Here is a 6,788-nt window from a genome sequence, read left to right as displayed (position 1 = left end):
ACCCCAGACATTAGAGTGAATCAACTGCAAAGGTCTACTACTCTCCCGCAGATGCTTAGTAAATGGCAACCTTGATTGTTTTCCAAACTGGCATGCAAGACAAACATGCTCTAAAGCATTATACTTGAACTTTGGTAGGCCAACAACAATGCCTTTATGCTGCATATTTTTCAGCTTCAAAATATTAATATGACCAATGCATTTGTGCCAAATTTCCAAATCAGGGACAACACTCATACCATGGGTGAACATGGCAGCCTTTAGTTCCGGCATGCATGCATCCAAAGTAAACATTCTTCCTTGCCTTTTCCCTTTTGCAATCAACTTGCAGCCATTACCAAACTCCTCAATGAAGCATCCTTATTAAACCGGACTTGCAAGTTTTGCTCAGCCATTTGTCCAACAGACAACAAGTTCTTGGTGATCGAAGGCACATGCAACACTTCATGCAGCTTCTTGGTCTGACCATCATGCATCACCAGAGGCACAACATCCTTGTGTGTAATGTCATGCTATGTATCATCTCCTATGCAAACATAACCATTCACACCAGGAGTCATCTCATCAAACCACTCTCCATATGGTGTCATGTGATTAGATGCTCCTGAATCAATATACCATATATCATCCAAGCCACCATCAGTAGGCTTATGATCCTGCACATGCATCATAGCAAATAGCTGATCTGAGGATGTCTCATCCGCATGATTAGAAGAGGCAAAATGGCCATGCTGATTTGCCTTTCCTCTTTGATTTGCTTGCTTCTTGAAACAGTCTCTGGCAATATGGCTAACCTTGCCACAGTAATGACATGTCTTATCACTATTAGGATTATGCACTGTTTGTTGCGGTTGCTGCCAAGTACCTCTACCATGAGAAGCACCTCTCCCCCTACCTCTAAAGGCTCCACCTCCTCTCCGAGGTGACTGACTAGGGGTTTTAGGGACATGCCTGCCATCACCTCTACCACAGAATGAGCCTCTGTGTCATCCACCATGGCCTCTCTTATCAGAGTAGAACACTGCATCACTATTCCTTGAGCTACTGCCATTGGTGTTCAGCCCAAGCTTCACTTCCTCATGGATCAAAAGAGCAACCAGCTCATTGAAATCCGGCATATTCTGCGTCACAGAAATAGAAGTGTCAAAAGACTTATATTCAGGACCAAGTCCATTCAAAGTGAGTGCAACCATGTCATCATTATCCACAGAAGCATGAATAGAAGCTAATTGATCAGCTATGGTTTTGATTTCAGTCACGCACTCCTGTATTGTTCTACCCCGCCTTAACATATTGTTGAATTTTTGCTTCAGCTGAATTTTCCTGGCACTTGTAGTTGTGTCATAATATCTTGTTAAGATATTCCATGCATTCTTGGGAGATTTGCAGTTCAGAATTTGCATAACCATGGCATCTGAAATAGATATTGAAAACCAATGAAGTACCCTCCGTGCTCTTTCCAGCTAAGCTTTATGATTCTTAACTTGTTCTATAGTAGCATTTCTTTTTGGCAAATTAGGCTCTTTCTCATCACCTGTAACCAAATCCCAATAGCATTTTCCAATCACAAAGTTCTTCATTCTAAATTTCCAAATGGGATAGTTATGGTAATCTTTACTGTATTGGACTGTCAATATCTTTCACACCTTAGCTGGGATGCAAATACTGTCAAAAGCAAAAATGTAGCCAGTGCATGGCTCTACAAACTTCCAGTTCAGTGTAGATCCAAATTCCTTAAGGATTTTTTGATATCTACTATTGAAAACAGGCACCTGCACACTTTTGACAGCAGTCCGAAAACTTCAGTTACTAGTTCAATGGATCAACCGGACTCAAAATGCCACTTTGCTACTATCACTGACAAGGCATTGCATCTGTCAAGCTACTTGACATTAACATCCAACCAGTGGGCATCCAAATACCATCACATATATCCATGAACATTGCAATATCATGCCTGCAACTGCCTCTGACAATTTGACAGTAAATTGTAAACTGTGACTTTTTTCGATTTTCCCAAGCTCATAACTTTTGACAGTAAATCCAAATGAACTTGCTTCCAAAAGCAAAGTCGGAGCTTGTATACTTGCCTCCAACTTGTCAGTTCAGACCAGCATCCAAATCCACACAGTTTGAGAAATAAACAGTCCGAAAAATGACAATTTGATCACTTTTGAACAAAAAAACAGCAGCAGCACTTTGTGTTTGGAGGAACACAGGAGTCCTCGTAGCTCATAGAGAGACTAAGACTCCACAAAAATGATGTATGAGGATATAGTAAACCTTTGGGGTGCTGAAAAAGGAAGAAAGTAAGTCGTATATCACTTTTGAAGTCTCTAAAAGCTGTCCAGGAGCAAAAAAACGAGATCTACAAGCTGAAGGTTCTCTTCACTTGATAGGAGATGTAGGAGAGTTTTTTGCAGCCACAAACAACCTCTAAAGAGCTAGGCGATGAGGTTTGGAGAGATATTTCACAAACAACCTCTAGAGAGCTGGGCGATGAGGTTTGGAGAGCGTTTTTGCTTCTTACTGCTATATGTACCTCTTGCTTGGCTCAAACTAAGTAGTAGTTGTCCAGAAAAAGAGATCAGCTCTATTCTATCATACGTAAACAGTAAAAACGAGTTGTGTTTTGTCAAAATACATCTCCCACGAGCAACCTATGGGTAATAGCAATCTCCCCTTAGCAAGAAGACATCAATTGGACAGCTCCCAAGCCAAGCAGAAGCTAGAGATTGCTACTTCAGTCCAAAAAACGAGATCTCTTCTCATCGCTTCGAAGCTTCAGAGTAGGAGAAGCACTCCCGTAAGCTTCCACAAGCAGTGGGCAACTAGAAGGCATGGAACGGTAGCTCTGATACCATATTAAGAAAAACAAGAAGAGAGATATAGGAAGCAACCAGGAGGGAGCAACAGTCTCCTCCACAATCAGCTCATATTCACCCACACAATACTATTAAACACTACTAAGGTCACACCCATACATAGTAGATAAGAACTAACTATGGTTGGAGTCAGTATGACTCATCTTATTCACCTACTCACACAACAGGCACAATAACTGAGAGCTTGATTCCCAACAGAGGTGATAATATTACCAATAGTAAACAGCATACGACCGTTGGAAATGGGTTAACTACTACGGTAAGAAGATTGCTACCGACGGTACCACCCATTTTACTGACGGTAAATGCTCTAGTACTGCCATTTAAAATTGTGCCTAAATTAATCACTAGTAATATTATCGATAGTATCACAGTAAATGATAGAGTACCGACAAAAAAAATCCAACTTCTTGGTGTTTTAGACCGGCAAGGTTTTGTCGTAATTGCATGTGTGATTTCGTGAAAGGGATATTCACGAACATAAATCATGCAAGAAGTTGTGCAATTATGTAGATATTTGATACAGGGCCTAGGTTAAAAAACTTGAGGATGTTTTGCAATGTAGGAGTTGGATGAGATTGACAAAGTGAAAGTTGCATTTCTTCAATTGAAAGGCCTAGCAAAGCTATAATAGGAGGTCACATGTGACCTGAATCCTTCAAGAAATACCTATCATGAGGGTCTAAATTCAAAAGGCATGTTGAATCACAAGCCTTTCAAGACGAATTGGGGCCCTCCACTTATTTCTTGTGCTTGTGCAAATTGGATTAATGTATCAAAGTTTGACTCTTTGAGATTGATATGAGCAGAATAATAGCACCTATTCTTCTTGTATAGCATTTGTAGGCACTATTAACAATGTCCCTATGCAACATTACATGTGTATGAAGAATGTGTTAGGTCTCTCAATAGTCTAGGATGAGAAGAATGAGGGCACATCAAGTTGTGAGAATCTCTAGATTGTCCAAAACAAGCTCACAATGCATTGTTAATTTTAGTTCTCACTAAAACTATAACATCAACCCATACTGGGGGTTAAATGGACGATTAAGGGTTAAATGGATGATTATGAATAGACCTCCAGGTACCAACTGAGTGGCTACCTCTCAAACTCCTCCAGGCACGTGGGGTTGGTTCGAATGAAATTGCCTCTGATAAACGTTGCCACACCCTATGAAAGCTCCACATCAAGAGGGAATCCTTCCTTGTGAGGGGAGTCTTTGAAAAAATCCACTTGTGGGATAGCTGCCACTGTCCTCCTATATGAGGGTTTTGTTCCTATGAAACCGTGGTTGGAGCAAGATCTTCTAGGGATCAGATCTTGGTGTGAGACCTCATACCACTAGTGTGCCTGAAAGAGCTTTGATCTACATCTCGGGGTTACTAATGCCAAGTACTCCCTATGCTTGGAGCAAGATTACCATATGCTAAGAAATCCTAGCTCTCATGCTTCTCATACCATCCGAACCTGCCCATAAGAAATTGTGCACAACGCACTCGAGCTGACCCATGCATCCTCTTTAAAACACCACAAAAAGGCTATGTACCATGCCATCACCAAGAGACCAAGAGGGTCCTGCTTGCTGGAGAGACTGGTTGAGATCCAATACAAAAGCTTGCACCATTCACTAGGCAATTTGCTACTGTAGTGGAATATTAATGCCAACCTGGCATGCTAAGTATCTCTTTGTAAGCCTCTGTGAAATATGTCGGAAGTCAACCGTTGCCCCCAAGTCTTCGATCTTCTCGACCTCCTTAGTCATTGTCAAGAAACCCAATGATTTGGTCCAATCGGTCTTGGCCCCTAAGGACAAATAGTAAGTGATAGGGCTCATTATACTCCCTCTAGGCCCTCCTAAGCGCCCTCCATCTAGAATGCTGTATCGTCTGCAAATTTTGAATCCAAAAGTTCCTTCTCTTGATGATCAAGTGCCTCATCCTTGTGAGCCCTACTGCCTTGGAGTGCTAAAAGTAGCCTAAGTCCTCTACTACAAAAAGAAAGAAGAGGGGGATGATGGTAGCCCTAACGAACTAGGCATGGAAGTGCAAAAGCCTCTCCATGTGACTGCCTATGAGCATCTGACTAGCACTCCCTGCACATATGGCCAAGACCCCTGAAATTCATTTGCCCAAAAATCCCATCCTCTATTTGGGAGTGCAAGAAGTATCCCAAAGCCTCTATTGCAAAAAGGAAGAAGAGGGGACAAGAGGATAGACCTATGACAAACTAAGTGAGAAAATGCAAAGGCCTCTCTCGTGTGACCAGCCCATGAGCATTTGGTTAGCACTCTTTGCATACATGGAGCCACGATGCCTTGAATCCATCTACCTGAAAATCCCATCCTTTGCATCAAACCACTCTACCCTATCATTAGCCTTCTCAAAGTCCAAAGGAGGATTGTGATAGGCTGAGCTCCTCCAGTGCCCAATCCACCGCATCCCAAAAGGTGAAGATATTGTCTAGAATATTGTGTTCTTGAACAAAGCCTGTCTACATGTCATGATAATATATGTGAGGTGAGGCCTTAATCGTAGCTGAAGGCCTTGTTTAAGATCTTGTAAGTGGTATCCAACAAAGTGATCTATTTCCAATTCCAAATATTGGACCTGTCCCCGCCTTTTTGATCAAATAAATCTAGCCTCAAGTCAAGGACAAAGGAAAAGAGCTTGAGCCCAATATCTCCTAAAAAGCCAACTAGAGGGGGGTGACGATGTGCTCTTATAAGCACCTAAATAAGGATGGAGTCAAACCATTTTACCGAAGGCACTCAAGGGATTCCACAAACAAGCTGCATTGGTGGCTAGAAAAGAGCCTCAAAATAGGGTCAAAAGAGCTTGATGACCTAAAGGAAGCTCCACACAAAATGATTGGCTAAAAGATGCACCAGTAGCAGCAGGCAGATACACAAAAAGAGGCGCGACAATAGTGGGTTCCTCTTGAAGGCTGCACACCTTGAGAGAGATTTAGAAGAGGTCCCTAGGAGGTATAGCAATGGAAGGTACACCCAAACTCCAAACACCTTCCATGAACAATCACGAGCTTGGAGAGTAGCCAGATAGGATCTTCCAAACATGACCAATAGCTAGAATCCTAGAAATAGCTTGAGCTAAGGCTACACTAAGGGTAGCCAATGGTGCAAATAGCACTGGGAAAACATGACAAGATGGATGAGGGAAAAAGGGAATGATGAAGGGAAGGGGTGGGGGGGTGAAGAAGACAAGATAGGGAGAAGAGGAAGTGCAGTAGGTAAAATCAACACAACAAACTTGCACATTCGCTATTTAGCTTGATCTTCTAGGAGTTTGTGTTGTGGATGTACTTGTAGTGTTTCCAATTCCTTTTGGCACTTGATTTGGAGCATGTTGTGCCAAAATCCTCATGGAAAGTTGACTTAGGAGTTCACAACTAGCACTGTTCATCATCAACGATTTCCAACAATTGTACTTTTGGCTAGTTCTTGTACATTTGTAGATGCAAGTAAACCCTTCTTGCATAAGTACTTAGCTAGCTCATTACAACAGCTTGTAAATGTAGCATCTTATGTATAATATACCCAAACCACCTTATGGAAATCATTCCTGACACCTAGAACCTCTTCAGGTTTCATGTTCTACCTCTTTGGATCAATGAGGTACCCAAAATTGTGCAATGGATTCACTTTCTAAAGAAACCCCATATCTCCCTCCATTTAATTCATTGACGGATATTTAGAAATTTTGCTCATCTAGATGCATCAACTAATTGCTAGCAATGAGTGTTTGCTCTATGCTCAAAAAGTTCATCCAATCTTTTCTAAGGGTTGGGGTCCCTTGGGTCCAAAGCTCTCAATGTAACCATGATAGGTAGTGTTATCCTCATGGTATCCTCAAAACACTTCCATAATTGTGGTGATGATATCTTAT

The sequence above is a fragment of the Dipteris shenzhenensis genome, chromosome 6, assembly GCF_047967505.1.
Source record: "Dipteris shenzhenensis isolate YYH24624 ecotype China chromosome 6, Dip_SZ_1.0, whole genome shotgun sequence".
NCBI classification, from domain to species: Eukaryota; Viridiplantae; Streptophyta; class Polypodiopsida; order Gleicheniales; family Dipteridaceae; genus Dipteris; species Dipteris shenzhenensis.
The sequence above is the reverse complement of the archived record's forward strand: the minus strand, read 5'-3'. Positions refer to the sequence as shown.